Here is a 19,350-nt window from a genome sequence, read left to right as displayed (position 1 = left end):
CGAAGACACTAGGTAAAGATCTGGTACCGTCCCTAATTCCTATGTCCCAGACGCAGAACCTGGTCTCAATCTAATTTGAAAACTTCATTTCTGATTGCACACTAAATCAACTCTTGAACTAGACTGTGCAAATGGTTCCTGAAAAAATACATGTCTTGGAAATATTGCATACATTAAAGGTACAATTTTTATGGACAAGCGTACATTGTGAATATGTAATTACAGCATCCCCCAAAACCAAAATCTGATTCTGGGAGCAATTTAGTAGAGGTATGAAAATTCCACTCAGTGTTTAACTTTGTGCTTTGAAGTCACGCATCACCCTTTTCTCTCTGGGTGATTACGGCTTTGTTTGTCTCTTATCATTACCAGCAAAAGTCCCCATTCTTTAATTGGATATTAAATACATAGTCACAGTCCAGAGAATGCATAAATGCTTTTCATAATGCTGGTCATCTGGAGCTTCAGCCTACTAATTTCTGGCACAGCATTTGAGGTTTGATTGAAACCGTAGAAGTGACATTTGTATTTAGTTAACTTGAGGGTTTGCCGGACTGAGGACATCTGGAGTTTGCCTTCAGCAAGGAGCACCCAGCTGCCTTTCTGAGAAAGGAGGCGGTTACACAGACTGTTCCAAGGACGGTCCATAACCCACCTCCACACGGACCACATGGATTTCTGGGCAAACCAACCAGGTGGTGTCCCCAGGTATACACTATCATATAGCCAGTGTCCAGTAAGGACTTGCAGAGTAAATGCGTCAACTGATGGCTTTAGCAATTCAAAAACTTGTGCTTTAAAACAAGATAGAGCTTCATCCATTTAAAAATCTAGTGCCAAAGTCTTGCTGCTTAAAAATACATAAAACAACATTGTGATTGCTCTCTTTCACTCCATTGTCCTCAGCGAATCATCAACGAATATAAACAGTGTCAACCAATAAGTAGTGACCAGAGTTTTAGAAATGTTTCCTTTCAAAGTACTGACCGAAGGGCAGGATGTGTGGGGGCATCTGGTCATATGGAGAAAAGCGCTGGACTGGAAGAAACTGGATTCAACCAGTTCTGTATGAGCCAGCTGCATGGCCTGATGAGAGTCTTACAGAATTTTACTTCCTCGTCTATGAAAGCTCCAATGCTTTGGCCACCTAATGAGTAGAGCTGACTCCTTGGAAAAGACCCTGATGCTGGGAAAGATTGAGGGCAGGAGGAGAAGAGGGCAACAGAGGATGAGATGGTTGGATAGCACCACTGACTCAATGGATGTGAATTTGAGCAAACTCTGGTAGATAGTGAAGGACAGGGAAGCCTAGTGTGCTGCAGTTCAAAGGCTCACAAAGAGTCAGACACAACTTAGCAACTGAACAACATGTATGAAATAAAGCTATGTCCTGCCTGACTTCCGCTTCCTGGTTCAACAGCCACATTTGTGATCAAACCTGACACCGGATGATTTCTGTCAACAGACTAGGGCAGGGCCTGGAAAACAAAAAAAAGTCTTGTCATATTTTCAAATGACTGCTTAGCTTCCTTCCAAATTATCTATCTGAAATAAAAAGAGGAGTATTTCTTCGATAGAGTTTTTTTAAGTCAGCCTAAATCAAGAGGATCTTCTCTTGAAAACCTGGGCGATAGCAGCATTCGTTTCCTGCCAAATTCAAATGCCATTTTGAAGAGAGTGAAAAGATTACCAGCTGAGTTATGAAATTCATTTTATTTTACTTATGAAAAGCTGCTTATAAAAAATTCACAACTATCTTCAGCTAATTCAAATTCTTGGACCCGCACAGTTCATATTTTAAAAAAATAAATAAGTAAACTCCAGGAAGAGGAAAACTCATTATCCGTCCTTACAATAGAGTCTTAATGATGATAAAACACAATCATTTCACTGACTTATTACCATATCAAAAGCAGCAGCTCGGGTCACCAGATTTAGCCTGGAGATGGGAGTTCTCAGCACCACACCTGGAAGGAGAGGGCGCACCCAACACCCAGCATGGGCCGCGGGACAGGAATCACGCAGGCTCCGCCCACCACGCTCTGCACGCCCCGCCCTGACTCACGTGGCCCGCCCCTGACTTCCACCGGTTCTGACCGGCAATGCGGGACTCAGACTTTGGCGTCCTACAGCTGTTTCCCTTTCTGTCGGATACATCACCTCGGCCACCCAGGCTGAAGGCAAACTAGAGTTAGATAAGGGGTGGAGCAGACTGTGTCTACAACTGCCTGTCAGGGGAAGGGAGTCGATTCTGACTGTTAAAGTATTTAAAATTAACCCAGGAGACAAACGTGCTGCAGTTCTGGCCCACAGAACAACCCTGATGGGAGAACAGCGAGTCTTGACGCTGAAGAGCCAGGCTGACTCCCCAGGGGGCTTTCTTGTCCCTGCCAGAGGACACGCCGTAGGGGTGAGCGTCCTCTCACCTTGGCTGAGAGTCTCAGATTTTGATCCTGCTCTTTGGTGGTGAAAGATGAGTGTCATTATGACATAAGGACCAGCTGCCATCAACCAGCAGCGGAACCTTCCAGAACAGGAATCTCGTTGGTCCTCACGTGAGAGGTGGGCTTCACGGCAGCCGCCTTAAGGGCCCAACAGAGAGCCCCTAACATCCCAGCCCGGGGACCAGAAAGCCAAGTGCGGTTTGGACCCAGGCCTCCCAGGCAATTCGTTGTTATTTTATAAACTTTGCTGACTTACGCAGCTAATTTTTAAATAGTGTTTAACTGGTTAAGGTAGAGACATACAATGAAATATTCTTCAGCCTTAAAAGAGAAAACTCTCCCACAGGGAATGATGTGAATGAACTTGAAGGACATCACACGGAGTGAGTGAGCCAGACCCCAGGTGCCCAGTCAGTGCTGCTGGCACCAAGGTCAAAGGGCACACTCGTCCCTGAGCTCCATCCCGGGTCTGCACCATCCCCGACAAACCAGCCATGCCAGCCAGGACCATCTGTGGTCCCCAGGCCTCCTCCACCAGGATCGCTGGCTATTATTATCCCCTGTGCCAATACGTTCCTGAAGCCTTCAGTTCAAGACCAGCACCCTCCATGGAAGGGAAACTATCCACGCAGCCAGTCTCCATGTGTAAAGGATTCATGTCCTGAGGAAACTTAAGATAGTTTTTGTTTTTTTTTCCCAGAAGCCTGAACATTCTTTTTTTTTTTTTTTTTTAACTCTTTTCATTAAATGTGTTTTCTCCATCTCTTTCAGAATATTTTCTTGACTCAGGGCCGCTAGATGAGGATTTACTGCTTACAGAAACAATTACATACTTGGAGTATAAAGGCTATCATAGCAATAAAGAAACAACAGGCTTATCTGATTGTCTCTCTACTGATTGTCTCTCAGCCCCTAGGTTAAAGAAAGGAAAGAAACCAGGTATAATCCATTTGTTTTCCCTCAAATCTAAGGAAAATGTAATTACTTCATAAGATGAGAAACAGTGGTCTCAATGCAGCATTTTCTTTCCTTTCTGGAACCCAAACTCCTCAAATGGTACCGTGCTATAAAGAATTCGGAAGAGTAAGTGATAATGTTTCTATTTGCCACCAATTTTCATAACCGAGTTGGGAGTCAGATAACAAAAAATACATTCTTATGTCTTTATATTTCATTCCATTGCTATTTTTACTATTTAAAAATGATTCTATGATGATAAAGAAAAATTACAAGTTTCTCAGTTCTTCCCAAAATACATTAATTTATACAGTAGTACTTTTTTTAATTTTTATTTTTTTAATTACAAAAATATAACACATCTACAGTAGACTTGGAAATATACAGTAGTACTTTTCAGTTTTATCCATCTCCTAATCTGGTTTTCCTTAACACCAAATCTATTTTTCAAAACTATCTTTAATTCAGAACCCAATCACCAATATGGAAATCGTAATTTTCTAAAAGACAGTCTTTGATTGCAGTGCTCAGAATCTACTGGTTTAATTAATGAATAGAGACTATAAATAAGTTCATTAATGTGATTTCCCTCATCCAAGTAAATGATGACAAAATCCACCAGCAAGAGACATCTAGAAACTAACTCAATAAAACGTCCTGCATTCCAACATGGACCATGCACTGGACTGAGCTAGACCAGGACAACCTAGGAGTTTACAGTCAAGCAGAGAAAAGAAAAAGACATAACAGGCGTAACAAAATAGAATGAAAACTATGACTTTATGTAATGGGAATGCATTGTTTTTGGCCATGCCTGACAGCTTATGGGCTTCCCTTGTGGCTCAGCCTGCAATGCAGAAGACCTGGGTTCAATCCCTGGGTTTGGAAGATCCCCTGGAGAAGGGAAAGGCTACCCACTCCAGTATTCTGGCCTGGAGAATTCCATGGACTATATAATCTATAGGGTCACAAAGAGTGGGACACAACTGAGCGACTTTCACTTCACTTCACACAGCTTATGGGATTTTAGTTCCACAACCAAACCCAAGTCCACCGCAGTGAAAGCACAGAGTCTTAACCACGCGACACCAGGGAGCTGGGCTTCCCAGGCGGTGCTAGTAATAAAGAACCCACCTGCCATTGCAGGAGACATAGAGATGCAGGTTTGATCCCTGGGTTGGAATGATACCCTGGAGGAGGGCACGGCAACCCCCCTCCAGTATTCTTGCTTTGTGAATCCCATGGACAGAGGAGCCTGGTGTGTTACAGTCCATAGGGTCACAAAAAGTCAGACAGGGCTGAAGTGACTTAGCACACACACACACACACACACCTGGGAATTCCCTGGAAATGCATGTTTTAACATTGTATGAATTTCTAATGTAACTGATTTAAAAATGCTTAGGCGTAAATTCCAATCATCAATGCAAAAGGGTGTTTGATCCTGGTTCCCAGAGAGCATCAAGGGCCTCAGTAAATTCTGTGCAACAGAAACCTTTTCCTGAGCCACAGCACCCTCCTGACAAAAGCCAGGATAGCCTAATGAAAGCCCCCTCCCCCAAGTCAGTGAGAGAGACCTCCCTTCACAGATGGAGACTCATTCTCCTGGAATAAGCAATTACAGGCCAACTGGTACTCAGTGCCCTGATACAAGCAAATAATTATTCAGGAACATAATTGCTGTGGACAAAGCAAAGATGAATAGACAGCATGGAGCCAAGATGATGAAGAAAAATCAACTGGTCCTGGACTAAGATGGATGATTTTCCCTAGTTCCGTAGTCGGAAAGAACTGGAAATTATCAAGAGAGCCACCACGATGGTGCAGACCTCTGTGGAGCACTTACTGCACACCAGTGGTTTCCTAAAGATGAGGCTGTCCGTCTTCAACACACACGCACACACACTCATACACACACACTCATACACACACACTCATACACTCACACATGCACACATTCATACACATTCTCACACATGCACACACATGCATGCACACACACTCACACATACACTCATCCAAACACACACACACTCATACACACTCACACACTCATCCAAACACACACTTATCCAAACACACACACATACACTCACATACACACACACTCATACACATACACCCATACACACTCTCACATGCACACATTCATACACATTCTCACACATGCACGCACACACATATATATACTCATCCAAACACACACACACTCATACACACTCACACATGCACACATTCATACACATTCTCACACATGCACGCACACACATATATATACTCATCCAAACACACACACACTCATACACACTCACACATGCACACATTCACACACATTCTCACACATGCACACACACACATATATATACTCATCCAAACACACACATACACTCATACACACTCACACACTCATCCAAACATACACACACACTTATACACACTCACACATGCACACATTCATACACATTCTCACACATGCACACATTCATACACATTCTCACACATGCACACACACACATATATATACTCATCCAAACACACACACACTCATACACACTCACACACTCATCCAAACACACACACACACTCATATATACACTCATACACACTCTCACACACACACTCATACATGTGCACATAGCTATAGTTCTGCCTAGGTTAAATAAGTAAATATCTGTATGTCTGATTCTATAGTAGGGTTTCAGTCCATCTCAATAGCATTTTGGTCATCTTCACAATACCCTGAGTTAAAGAATCTCCTTCAATCTCCATTTTAACCATTTTTGTGAACTTCATGAGCACAGATTAACATTAGCAATGAAAATTCTGGTAAACAGCACCCTCTTACCAAATTGAATGTGAAGACATTTCTTTTTCTGAGATTCCCTCAGAACATGCAGGAAGAAATAAAAATCTAAATTATTAATAGTATGCAGGTACAGAGATTTTATCTGCAAAATCCAATTTGTGGACATATATCACTTTAAAGTCAGGAAGTAGAATAAGCTCCCTTTAGGGCTCATTAGTCCTGTAACAATTGAAGGTGTTTTGTCCAGATCTGTCACTGAGTTTCTGTGATCGTTGAGAGCTCAGTGAGCCTCCCTTCAAAACCTGTGATCAAAAATCAGTAGTTACAATACTGAAACCCACTTCTGTCTAGGATAGGAAATATCTGATCAAAAGTCATGCCGCATGTTAATAACCTGAAATTATAGAATGTGATGGACTTGCTGTCGTATGTCTAACAAAAGCAGGGAGGGTACAGGACGTACTATTTTCTTCCTGGAGCGTTATTGGTTTTCTGGAGGGCAGTTAATGCTTTTCAACACCCAGGAAATAAATGATAAAGTACCTTTGATGGCATTTCTGAGGTTTGTCCCTTTGTCCTGTGATGCATGGATTTGCAAGATACAAGCCCCAGGAAATCCACAAGCCCTGACTGGGGAGTGGATGTTGCTGCCATCAGCAAGGAGAGAATAAGAGACACAAATAGGAATGTCAAAGCTTAAGAAATGGGGCTTTTCCAGATTCATTACACGGCCTGACCGAGGGTTCTGTCTGAAAATGAAGTTGATATTGATAACATGGTTCAAACAGGAAAGCATTTTCAGAAGTGACAGGTTATTTTTTAAACATAGTCAGGTTCATGCAAATAGAATACCAGAGGTCTCAGTGGTCTAATGCCCGAAATTACCTTCCCGGAAAGATGTGAAGCCTCTTTTTTGTTTTCAAGATGGAAAAAGTTTCTTGCTGGATATATTAATTGAAACAATTATGATAATATTTTCCAGCAATACATAAATGTTGAAATAAGTACAAGTCACCTACAAGATCACCATTCTAAAATAACTACTGGTAACTTATGGTGAACACATTCCATGCATCTCTCATACCTGCACACGTGTACACACACAAATGGAATTATGTAAGATCATCTAAGACGATTTCATTTGTACGGCTTTTGCCCCCCAACTCAGTTGTTTGTACTTTCAAAAATAGACAAAATGTGCTTTGCAAGTGTTTTTCTGTCATAATTTGCCTGTTTTTATTTTATATATGGTGTCTTTCTTTTATAGCTTCTGGTTTTCTTTCTTAGAAATGTGTCCTCAATTCTTGTCATTAAATTATCTCTTAATATTTAAATGTTCTTATCTTTAAGTTTTGAAATCATCTGAAAATTTGGTTTTATATATGAAGTAAGAGTTTAATTGTATTTCCATTGGTGGTAGCAACCAATTATATATTATGCATATTATTAAGGAAATATTTAACAATTGTTTTGAAGTGCTCACTTTGTCACATATTATATTAAATTACCATATATGTGTGACCTATTTCTTGTTTTCTGTAATTTTCTATTTAAGCCTCTGTAGTTAATTTTAATATCTGGCATTATTTTCTTGTTTATTTTCAGATGTTTATCTTCTATAGGAAGTTTTTAATCTAATTTAAAAATGTGGCTCTCATTAGGATTTCATTACCTGTACATATAAGATTTAAAGCAATTGACTAATAATGCTTAGTAATTTAAAATTTCCATCCACAGTCAAGTTATACATTTGTGCTTGTTCAAAATGTTTTTGTTCACCCCTCATATTTTTTACAATTATTTTTCATGCTGATTCCTTATTAAAGCAATTCCTGAATATTTCATAGCTTTTGTTATTATTGTGAATTAAAACCTTCACATTTTCATGATTTTCATGTTTAGCTAGTAATCGCTAATGGCTAAGAAGCTCTTGATTTTTATTAATTTTATAATTATTTTTTTAAACTCAAGCTTTGTAAAACTTTAATTTCCTTTCTTGTCCCACCTCTGTTATCCTCAAATTGAGGAATATCAAAGAAAAGGATAACTGAAACCTAGCAGCACCCACAGCAAAGTCCATCTGTGCCCCCATTTCTTTTCTGTAAGAAAAAAAGAAAGAAAAAGGCTGTATTCTCCAAGGCCTTCCCTGAGTTCCAAACAGCAGACTCAAGCTCATTAGGGAAGTGAAGTGAGGGAATTTAGAAACAGAGGGAAAGACATCAAACAATCAAAGGAATGGCTTCCCAGGTGGTCCAATGGTAAAGAGTCCCGCTGCCCGTGCAGGAGATGCTAGAGACTCCAGTTCAATCCCTGGGTCAGGAAGATGCCCTGGAAGGAGGAAGGGCACCGCACTCCAGTATTCTTGCCTGGAGAATCCTAAGGACAGAGGAGCCTGGTGGGCTACAGTCCATGGGGTAGAATCGGACACGATAGAGCACGGCACAGTTACAATAAGTGTAAGGAGAGGTTAGGAGACAGTTCAGAAACAAAACTGAGTCCTAGCTCCTGCTCAAGAAATCCACAGGGCGATCTGACACGCATCTCTGAGTTGCTCCATGGAAACTAAGACATATCTTGTTGTTTAGTCGCTAAGTTGTGTCCAACTCTTTGGCGACCCCAAGGACTGTAGCCCACCAGGCTCCTCTGTCCATGGGATTTTCCCAGGCAAGACTATTGGAGTGGATAGCTCAGGAGATCTTCCTGACCCAGGGGTCGAACCCACATCTCCTGTATTGGCAGGCAGATTCTTTACCACTAAGCCACCTGGGAAGCCTTTAAGACACCCCTGCTCCCCACCAACTGGAAGACAGTGACTCTATGCTGACCACAAGCACACAGACTGGATGGAACCAGTAGATTGATGATTAAGATTTTCAAAAAACATCAGTTAGCTCACCACCAACTGATCAGAACAAACTTCATGAGCTGCAACCCCCACCCCAAATATTACCTGTAAAACCCTCCCCTGAAAGCCACCAGGGTGTTTAGGCCTTTTGAGCACCAGCTGCTCATTCCCTTACTTGGCCCTGCAATAAACACTGTAATTTTGCTAAGGGAAACATTGACTGGAAATGCCCAACCTGGCCAGGCAACGTAGTCATGATTTGCATGAGTTACCTTACAACAGGGCGTCCTGGTAAGGAACACGGAACTAACAAGTCACAACCAACTGGAGCATTTGGGAAAGGTTGAAAGGAGATACCACGTGTCCTACCAACCTCCCCGGATCCTCCTTGCTGGCATCCACTTTGACTAAGCAACGCAGGTGGGCACCAGCAGGAAGGACCCTTCATCAGAGTGATTGGCCAGAGACAACCTGGAAACTAATCCCATCACTATAGAACCCAGGCTGCAAGCCACGAGGCAGTGCAGTCCTGGGTTCCCTCACCCTGCTGCTCCCTTCCCAGGCCCCCCTTTCTTAATAAAATCTCTAGCTCTGTCACCTCATGTGTCCCCTCCCACAATTCATTTCCAGGTGTTAGACAAGAGCCCACTCTTGGGCCCTGGAAGGAGCTCCTGCTTCTTGCAACACTTTCTTCATGACTCCAATGTCAGAAGTTTGACTTTGCTGTGCGGTAGGTGAGTGGACCCCAAGTTCAATTTGTTAACACCAAAACAGGGATGTCTGGTCCCTGCAGAGCTTGAGCCTCACTCACTTTGGTTGAGCCACCACTTCTGATAGTGCCAGCTCCGACTGGACTTGAAAAAGGTCATCATTAGTGAGTAGTTGAGAAAGAAGGGCATTAGGAATATTTTTAAACTTCCATCTTCCCAGAATCCACAAGGTCCATGCTTCTACAGATGCTGTACCATCCACAGTCAGAGACAGATGGGAAACTCAGAGCAAAAACACAAAAGGTCCCAGAGATGCAATGTCTAAATGTTGGACTAAAAAAAGAACATTTTCAAAGACAGTTCAGTTCAGTCACTCAGTCGTGTCCTACTCTTTGTGAGCCCATGGACTGCAGCACACCAGGCCTCCCTATCTGCCGGGGTCCAGCCCCGGCTGATCCAGGGTATTCAAAGGAGAGACGGTATAGGCGACCTATTTATTTAAATATTTATCAAAGATATAAAGAGTAATAGAATGAGGATAGCTCAGTGAGGAAATTCAGTGGAGAAAAGAACCTGAAATAAGGATAGCTCAGTAGGAAAATTCAGTGAAGAAAAGAGGCTGAATAAAATTCCAAAGCAGGGAATTTACGTCACCTACGAAGGCCACAGGTGTCCTCCCGTTCTCCCGAAGAAGAGAAGACACTAAGGCCTCCCTGGTCAGATCTTAGAAGCCCAGGTAAAATTAGTAGGCTTGATGAGCTTCCCCGCCTCAGAGGAAAAATTCAGACAGAAGGTGAAAGAAAGAACGACATGAGGAGACCAAATTTCGGTGAACAAAAAAGGGGCGTACTTTATTTTCCAAAGTAGTTTTATACCTTAAGTTGTGCATAGAGGATAATGGGGGAAGGGGTGGAGTCATGCAAGGACAGCAGTTCCTGGTCCTAATCGAAGCCAGGCTTTCAAACTTATCATATGCAAAAGTTCAGGTGATTTACATCATCTTCTGGCCAGGAGGCCTGTTAACATTTTAAGAAACTTATTTTTCTCTAAAGGTGATTATTCTAAAGTCAGGTGCCAGCCTCCAAAAAAGCATTGGACAAAGCTGCATTCCTACAGAGCAAAGGTGTGGTGGGCTATAACAAGAAAAAGAATTAACTTAAGGGTCCCAGGTTACAAACATTAAAGCTACTACTTACACCAATTATATTAATCAATACACTGCCAGGGACACAGCAGGTAAGGGATATGGAAACTTAGCAGCAAACATTGGCCCAACAAGTGAAAAACCCTTCACCAATACAATTTCTAATCAATCTTTTAACTGCTCAAAGGAATCTGTATTCAGACAGTTTAGAACATCTCATGCCTCTCACAGTTGGGAGGCTCTGAACAATCACATGTGGCCGGAAAAACCTATTCAGGCAGGCTAGAGGACTTCCAAAGGAGTTTGTAGGTTGAAACACTGTCACATCCAGGAATTATTAACTGGAGCTGTAAGTTAATTCTTTTTTCAGAGAGAGGTGGTGGGGGACAGCCCCCGTAAAGTCAGAGGTGTAGGTGAAAGCACAAAGCAGAAAGTAGGCAAACTCTGGTTTTGGGGGTAGATGCTCGAGAATTTCCAGGGGGACTCCTGAGGCTTGATCCTGCGTTTGCGTATGCCGAGCCTCCTTCCTCATGACCTTTGCCACGGGCGGAGTTCCTCACGCTGGCTCCTGGCAGTGATAGACTTCCACTTGAGCTATTCCAGATCCTGAAAGATTATGCTGTGAAGGTGCTGCACTCAATATGCAATATGCAATATGCACTCAATATGCAATATGCACTCAATATGCAATATGCCAGCTCTCAGCACCTATCCGTCACCAACTCCGGAGTTTACTCAAACTCATATCCATTGAGTCAGTGATGCCATCCAACCATCTCATCCTCTGTCGTCCCCTTCTCCTCCTCCCCTCAATCTTTCCCAGCATCAGGGTATTTTCAAATGAGTCAGCTCTTCTCATCAGGTAGCCAACTATTGGAGTTTCAGCTTCAACATCAGTCCTTCCAATGAACATTCAGGACTGATTTCCTTTAGGACAGACTGGTTTGATATCCTTGCAGTCCAAGGGGCTCTCAAGAGTCTTCTCCAACACCACAGTTCAAAAGCATCAATTCTCCGGTGCTCAGCTTTCTTTATAGTCCAACTCTCACATCCATACATGACTACTGGAAAAACCATAGCCTTGACTAGACGGACCTTTGTTGGCAAAGTAATGTCTCTGCTTTTTAATATGCTGTCTAGGTTGGTCATAACTTTTCCTCCAAGTAGTAAATGTCTTTTAATTTCATGGCTGTAATCACCATCTGCAGTGATTTTGGAAACCAAAAAATAAAGCCTTCCACTGTTTCCACTGTTTCCCCATCTATTTGCCATGAAGTGGAGGACCTAGAGGAGCTATCCCACGTTGAAGGTCAGGAAGGGTGGCGGTGAGGAGATACCCCTCGTCCAAGGTAAGGAGCAGCAGCTGTGCTTTGCTGGAGCAGCTGTGAAGAGATACCCCACGCCCAAGGTAAGAGAAACCCAAGTAATACGGTAGGTGTTGCAAGAGGGCATCAGAAGGCAGACACACTGAAACCATACATTCACAAGAAACTAGTCAATCTAATCACACTAGGACCACAGCCTTGTCTAACTCAATGAAACTAAGCCATGCCCGTGGGGCAACCCAAGATGGGCGGGTCATGGTGGAGAGATCTGACAGAATGTGGTCCACTGGAGAAGGGAATGGCAAACCACTTCGGTATTCTTGCCTTGAGAACCCCATGAACACTATGAAAAGGCAAAATGATAGGATACTGAAAGGGAAACTCCCCAGGTCAGTAGGTGCCAAATATGCTACTGGAGATCAGTGGAGAAATAACTCCAGAAAGAATGAAGGGATGGAGCCAAAGCAAAAAGAATACCCAGCTGTGGATGTGACTGGTGATAGAAGCAAGGTCCAATGCTGTAAAGAGTAATATTGCATAGGAACCTGGAATGTCAGGTCCATGAATCAAGGCAAATTGGAAGTGGTCAAATAAGAGATGGCAAGAGTGAATGTCGACATTCTAGGAATCAGCGAACTCAAATGGACTGGAATGGGTGAATTTAACTCAGATAACCATTATATCTACTACTGCGGGCAGGAATCCCTTAGAAGAAATGAAGTAGCCATCATGGTCAACAAAAGAGTCCGAAATGCAGTACTTGGATGCAGTCTCAAAAGCAACATAATGATCTCTATTCGTTTCCAAGGCAAACCATTCAATATCACAATAATCCAAGTCTATGCCCCAACCAGTAACGCTGAAGAAGCTGAAGTTGAATGGTTCTATGAAGACATACAAGACCTTTTAGAACTAACACCCAAAAAGATGTCCTTTTCATTATAGGGGACAGGATGCAAAAGTAGGAAGTCAAGAAACACCTGGAGTAACAGGTAAATTTGGCCTTGGAATACGGAATGAAGCAGGGCAAAGACTAATAGAGTTTTGCCAAGAAAATGCACTGGTCATAGCAAACACCCTCTTCCAACAACACAAGAGAAGACTCTATATGTGGACATCACCAGATGGTCAACACCAAAATCAGATTGATTATATTCTTTGCAGCCAAAAATGGAGAAGCTCTATACAGTAAGCAAAACCAAGACCAGGAGCTGACTGTGACTCAGATCATGAACTCCTTATTACCAAATTCAGACTTAAATTGAAGAAAGTAGGGAAAACCACTAGACCATTCAGGTATGACCTAAATCAAATCCCTTATGATTATACAGTGGAAGTGAGAAATAGATTTAAGGGCCTAGATCTGATAGATAGAGTGCCTGATGAGCTATGGAATGAGGTTCATGACATTGTACAGGAGACAGGGATCAAGACCATCCCCATGGAAAAGAAATGCACAAAAGCAAATTGGCTGTCTGAGGAGGCCTTACAAATAGCTGTGAAAAGAAGAGAAGTGAAAAGCAAAGGAGAAAAGGAAAGATATAAGCATCTGAATGCAGAGTTTCAAAGAATAGCAAGAAGAGATAAGAAAGCCTTCCTCAAGCAATCAATGCAAAGAAATAGAGGAAAACAACAGAATGGGAAAGACTAGAGATCTCTTCAAGAAAATTAGAGATACCAAGGGAACATTTCATGCAAAGATGGGCTTGATAAAGGACAGAAATGGTATGGACCTAACAGAAGCAGAGGATATTAAGAAGAGATGGCAAGAATACACAGAAGAACTCTACAAAAAAGATCTTCACGACCCAGATAATCACGATGGTGTGATCACTCACCTAGAGCCAGACATCCTGGAATGTGAAGTCAAGTGGGCCTTAGAAAGTGTCACTATGAACAAAGCTAGTGGAGGTGATGGAATTCCAGTGGAGCTATTCCAAATCCTGAAAGATGATGCTGTGAAAGTGCTGCACTCAATATGCCAGCAAATTTGGAAAACTCAGCAGTGGCCACAGGACTGGGAAAAGTTCAGTTTTCATTCCAATCCCAAAGAAAGGTAATGCCAAAGAATGCTCAAACTACCGCACAATTGCACTCATCTCACACGCTAGTAAAGTAATGCTCCAAATTCTCCAAGCCAGGTTTCAGCAATATGTGAACCGTGAACTTCCTGGTGTTCAAGCTGGTTTTAGAAAAGGCAGAGGAACCAGAGATCAAATTGCCAACATCTGCAGGATCATGGAAAAAGCAAGAGAGTTCCAGACAAACACCTATTTCTGCTTTATTGACTAAGCCAAAGCCTTTGACTGTGTAGATCACAATAAACTGTGGAAGATTCTGAAAGAGATGGGAATACCAGACCACCTGACCTGCCTCTTGAGAAATCTGTATGCAGGTCAGGAAGCAACAGCTAAAACTGGACATGGAACAACAGACTGGTTCCAAATAGGAAAAGGAGTACATCAAGGCTGTATATTGTCACCCTGCTTATTTAACTTCTATGCAGAGTACATCATGGGAAACGCTGGACTGGAAGAAGCACAAACTGGAATCAAGATTGCCGGGAGAAATACAATAACCTCAGATATGCAGATGACACCACCCTTATGGCAGAAAGTGAAGAGGAACTTAAAAAGCCTCTTGATGAAAGTGAAAGTGGAGAGTGAAAAAGTTGGCTTAAAGCTCAACATTCAGAAAATGAAGATCATGGCATCCGGTCCCATCACTTCATGGGAAATAGATGGGGAAACAGTGTCAGACTTTATTTTGGGGGGCTCCAAAATCACTGCAGATGGTGACTGCAGCCATGAAATTAAAAGACGCTTACTCCTTGGAAGGAAAGTTATGACCAACCTAGATAGCATATTCAAAGGCAGAGACATCACTTTGCCAACAAAGGTCTGTCTAGTCAAGGCTATGGTTTTTCCTGTAGTCATGTATGGATGTGAGAGTTGGACTGTGAAGAAGGCTGAGCACCAAAGAATTGATGCCTTTGAACTGTGGTGTTGGAGAAGACTCTTGAGAGTGCCTTGAACTGCAAGGAGATCCAACCAGTCAATTCTGAAGGAAATCAGCCCTGGGATTTCTTTGGAAGGACTGATGCTAAAGCTGAAACTCCAGTACTTTGGCCACCTCATGCGAAGAGTTGACTCATTGGAAAAGACTCTGATGCTGGGAGGGATCTGGGGCAGGAGGAGAAGGGGACGACAGAGGATGAGATGGCTGGATGGCATCACTGACTCAATGGATGTGAGTCTGAGTGAACTCCGGGAGTTGGTGATGGACAGGGAGGCCTGGTGTGCTGCAATTCATGGGGTCACAAAGAGTCGGACACGACTGAGCGACTGAACTGAACTGATGGGACCAGATGCCATGATCTTTGTTTTCTGAATATTGAGCTTTAATCCAACTTTTCACTCTCCTCTTTCACTTTCAACAAGAGGCTCTTTAGTTCTTCTTCCCTTTCTGCCATAAGGGTGGTGTCATCTGCATATCTGAGGTTATTGATATTTCTCCCTGAAATCTTGATTCCAGGTTGTTCTTCATCCAGCCCAGCGTTTCTCATGATGTACTCTGCATGTAAGTTAAATAAGCAGGGTGACAATATACAGCCTTGATGTACTCCTTTTCCTATTTGGAACCAGTCTATTGTTCCATATCCAGTTCTAACTGTTGCTTCCTGACCTGCATACAGATGTCTCAGGAGGCAGGTCGGGTGGTCTGGTATTCCCATCTCTTTCAGAATTTTCCACAGTTTATTGTGATCCACACAGTCAAAGGCTTTGGCATAGTCAATAAAGCAGAAATAGATGTTTTTCTGAAACTCTCTTGCTTTCTCAGTGATCCAGCGGATGTTGGCAATTTGATCTCTGGTTCCTCTGCCTTTTCTAAAACCAGCTTGAACATCTGGAAGTTCACAGTTCACATATTGTTGAAGCCTGGCTTGGAGAATTTGGAGCATTACTTTGCTAGTGTGTGAGATGCTTGCAATTGTGCGGTAGTTTGAGCATTCTTTGGCATTGCCTTTCTTAGGGATTGGAATGAAAACTGACCTTTTCCAGACAAGGTAAAGATAAATATGAACCCTTTATGATTTGCTCAGGGCAATCGGGAGAAAATGTTTGAAAGACGAAAACAAAAGCCCCATAGACTCTGCATTATTTCACCTTGTGTGTGTGCATGGTAGGTTTGTGTGTGTGCATGGTAGGTTGTTTTGAACGTGTCCAACTCTCTGTGACCCTATGGACTGTAGCCCACCAGGCTCCTCTGTCCATGGGATTCTCCAGGCAAGAATACTGGAATGGGTTGTCATGCCCTCCTCCAGGGGATCTTCCCAACCCAGGGATCGAATCCACACCTCTTATGTCTCCTGCATTAGCAGGTTGGTTCTTTACCACTAGCGTTACCTGGAAAGTTTCAACAGAACATTTTAAAACTCTCAATATAGCAGAACTATTTTCTACCATGCCTCAATTTGATAGCATATTTTATTTTGTAATTTTTATACAGTAGCTTCCCTTGTGGCTCAGCTGGTAAAGAATCTGCCTGCAATGTGGGAGACCTGGGTTCGATCCCTGGGTTGGGAAGATCCCCAGGAGAAGGGAAAGGCTACCCACTCCAGTATTCTGGCCTAGAGAATTCCAGAACACTGGGTTGCAAAGAGTCAGACACAATTGAGCGACTTTCACTCACTCACATACAGTAGGTAGTTTCTAATGTAGACCAACAAAGTCACTTAATGTTCTGCAAGGCTAAAACTTGGCTAAAAATTGCTAATATAACACTTGATCTATTTGTAAGAAGGCAGAAATACCAGGAATATTATCAAAGTGTTTGTGTTTGCTAAAACACTTCATTTCACCCTTTAATTTCACCTACCATGTCTATGTGCTTTTTTATGACAGAAGAGACAACATTTACCTGGAACTGGCTAATATCCTTTGATTTTCATCTGGAATTGAAAGAGAAGTCATTTTTTCATGAAGAATAAGTGAAATTTTAATCAATTTGAGATTCCCCACATTTTTAAAATTAAAAAGCAGCGAGATCACTTAGTAGACAAGGATCTTTTCCAAAGAGTCGGCTCTTCCCATCAGGTGGCCAAAGTATTCGAACTTCAGCTTCAACATCAGCCCTTCCAATAAACAGTCAGGGTTGATTTCCTTTTGGATGGACTGGTTGGATCTCCTTGCACGCCAAGGGACTCTCAAGAGTCTTCTCCAATAGCACAGTTCAAAAGCATCAATTCTTCAGCGTTCAGCTTTCTTTATTGTCCAACTCTCACATCCATACATGACTACTGGAAAAAACAAAGCTTTGGCTGTATGGACCTCCGTCAACAAAGAGATGTCTCTGTTTTTTAATAGATTGTCTAGGTTTATTTCTCCAACTATAGTACATTCTATTGCCGTAAAAATTTCTGTCCTAAATCTATTTCTTCCCATCACATTGCCACTTTAAGCGTTCCCACACCATCTTTGGAAACTTTATGTACCTTAAGCATAACCAAGATATATTTAGTGTCTTTAAATAAAACAGATCCTTCATGAAGCACTGGGTTTGGAAAGGTAATGTTTTGTGTACCTATTTTTTTTTAATTAAAAAAAAACTCCTTTCATTTCAGATTTATTGTATCACAAATTACTGTCATCAACTGCAGGGCTTTGCTAGTTGAAGCACACCCTTAGATTAAATGGTTCAGTAAGATCTCCTATGATGTACTGTATCATTTCACTCATGCCAGGATTTATTTCAATCTTTAACCCAATTTTAAGTTTAGGTAGGGTTTTTGAGAAACTGTGATACACACACTGCAAATCCCCGGATCATCCTTTATTTGCCACTTCAGCCTCAACACCATCCTCAGAGCCTAATAAACTGCCAGGGATTTGTGGACACATGGGTATTAAACAGAGAAAACCAAATGACATGCTGTTGATGATGAATTCTGCTGGGAAGCTTCTTCGCATTACAAGTGGTGTGTGTGTGTATTCGTCTCTCAGTCATGTCCAACTCTTTGTGACCCCACTAGGCTCCTCTGCCCATGGGATTTTCCAGGCAAGAATACGGAGTGGGTTCCCATGCCATTCTCCAGGGGATCTTCCTGACCCAGGGCTCGAACCCAGGTCTCCTGAATTGCAGCTGGATTCTTTACTTTTGAGATACCCAAGAAGTCAAGTGGAGACACCTAGAAAAGCCAAAAATTGAGATGTGAAAAAAGAGGATATATATCAAGTGATTTTATTTTTATTAAATAGCCTAAGTGCATATAGTTTCAGGCACTATAGGTTTAATTTAGAATTACCCTTACTATAAACACAAGTCTAAAATGAGACAGAATTGCATGAGTTATAAGCCTAAAATTATATTCATATAACCTTGATACTGGTTTATACAAGTATAAATCAAAGGTGCTATTTTTTCTCAAAAAGAGCCCCAGTATTAAAATACATTTGCTGGCTGAAAATGAACTCTTTTACTTATAAAAACAATAATTAGTCTTTGTGAGGATTCTTTGATACTTATATTCTCATTAAATAGTAATATCTAGTCTTGTCTGACCTCTGTATGTGTTGATACTTTGTAGACAGAGACAAAGGGTAATAATGAGAAAATTGAAGTTCAAATGTACCCCTACTTGACATCTACTTTTGGAGATATCTCAAAGGAACATCAGAGGAAAAAAAGGGAAGGAAATGGTAGAGAAAAAATAAAAAGAAAGTGAAGATTTTTCTTAAGTAACTAAAAAGAAATATCTAAGCCAGAATTTTAAAATGTCTCTACTTTTTAACATTTTTTTCAAAAAAGACTTTATTAAATTTGTTACAATATTGTGTCTGCTTTATGGTTTGGATTTTTTGGCTTGAGACAAGTGGGATCCTAGCCCCCTGACCAGTGATTAAATTTGCATGCCCTGAATTGGAAGGCCAAGTCCCAAGCACTGGACTGCCAGAGAAGTCTCTCAACTAGACTTTTAAGATACATTCAGTGGCCAAAGGTACATGAAAAGATATTCAACCTACAGTCTGAAATTAGGGAGCGTGACACCTCCAACTTTATTCTTCCTTAAAACTGCACTGGCTATTCAGGATCTTTTGTGTTCCCATGCAAATTTTAGAA

General features: G+C 41.8%; 1 long non-coding RNA gene across 1 annotated transcript; it reads left to right on the top strand.

Moving 5' to 3' along the window:
* The first annotated feature begins 9,548 nt into the window (after positions 1 to 9,548).
* LOC147345864 (uncharacterized) lies at positions 9,549 to 18,128 on the top strand. Its single transcript, XR_015153699.1, has 3 exons — positions 9,549 to 9,786; positions 12,183 to 12,314; positions 17,136 to 18,128. It is a non-coding gene; the product is annotated as an uncharacterized LOC147345864 (long non-coding RNA).
* The last annotated feature ends 1,222 nt before the right edge of the window (positions 18,129 to 19,350 follow it).

The sequence above is a fragment of the Bos grunniens genome, chromosome 24 (genome assembly GCF_055505025.1).
Source record: "Bos grunniens cultivar Pamir isolate PY7600 chromosome 24, Bosgru_T2T1.0, whole genome shotgun sequence".
NCBI lineage: Eukaryota > Metazoa > Chordata > Mammalia > Artiodactyla > Bovidae > Bos > Bos grunniens.
The sequence above is the reverse complement of the archived record's forward strand: the minus strand, read 5'-3'. Positions and strand labels throughout refer to the sequence as shown.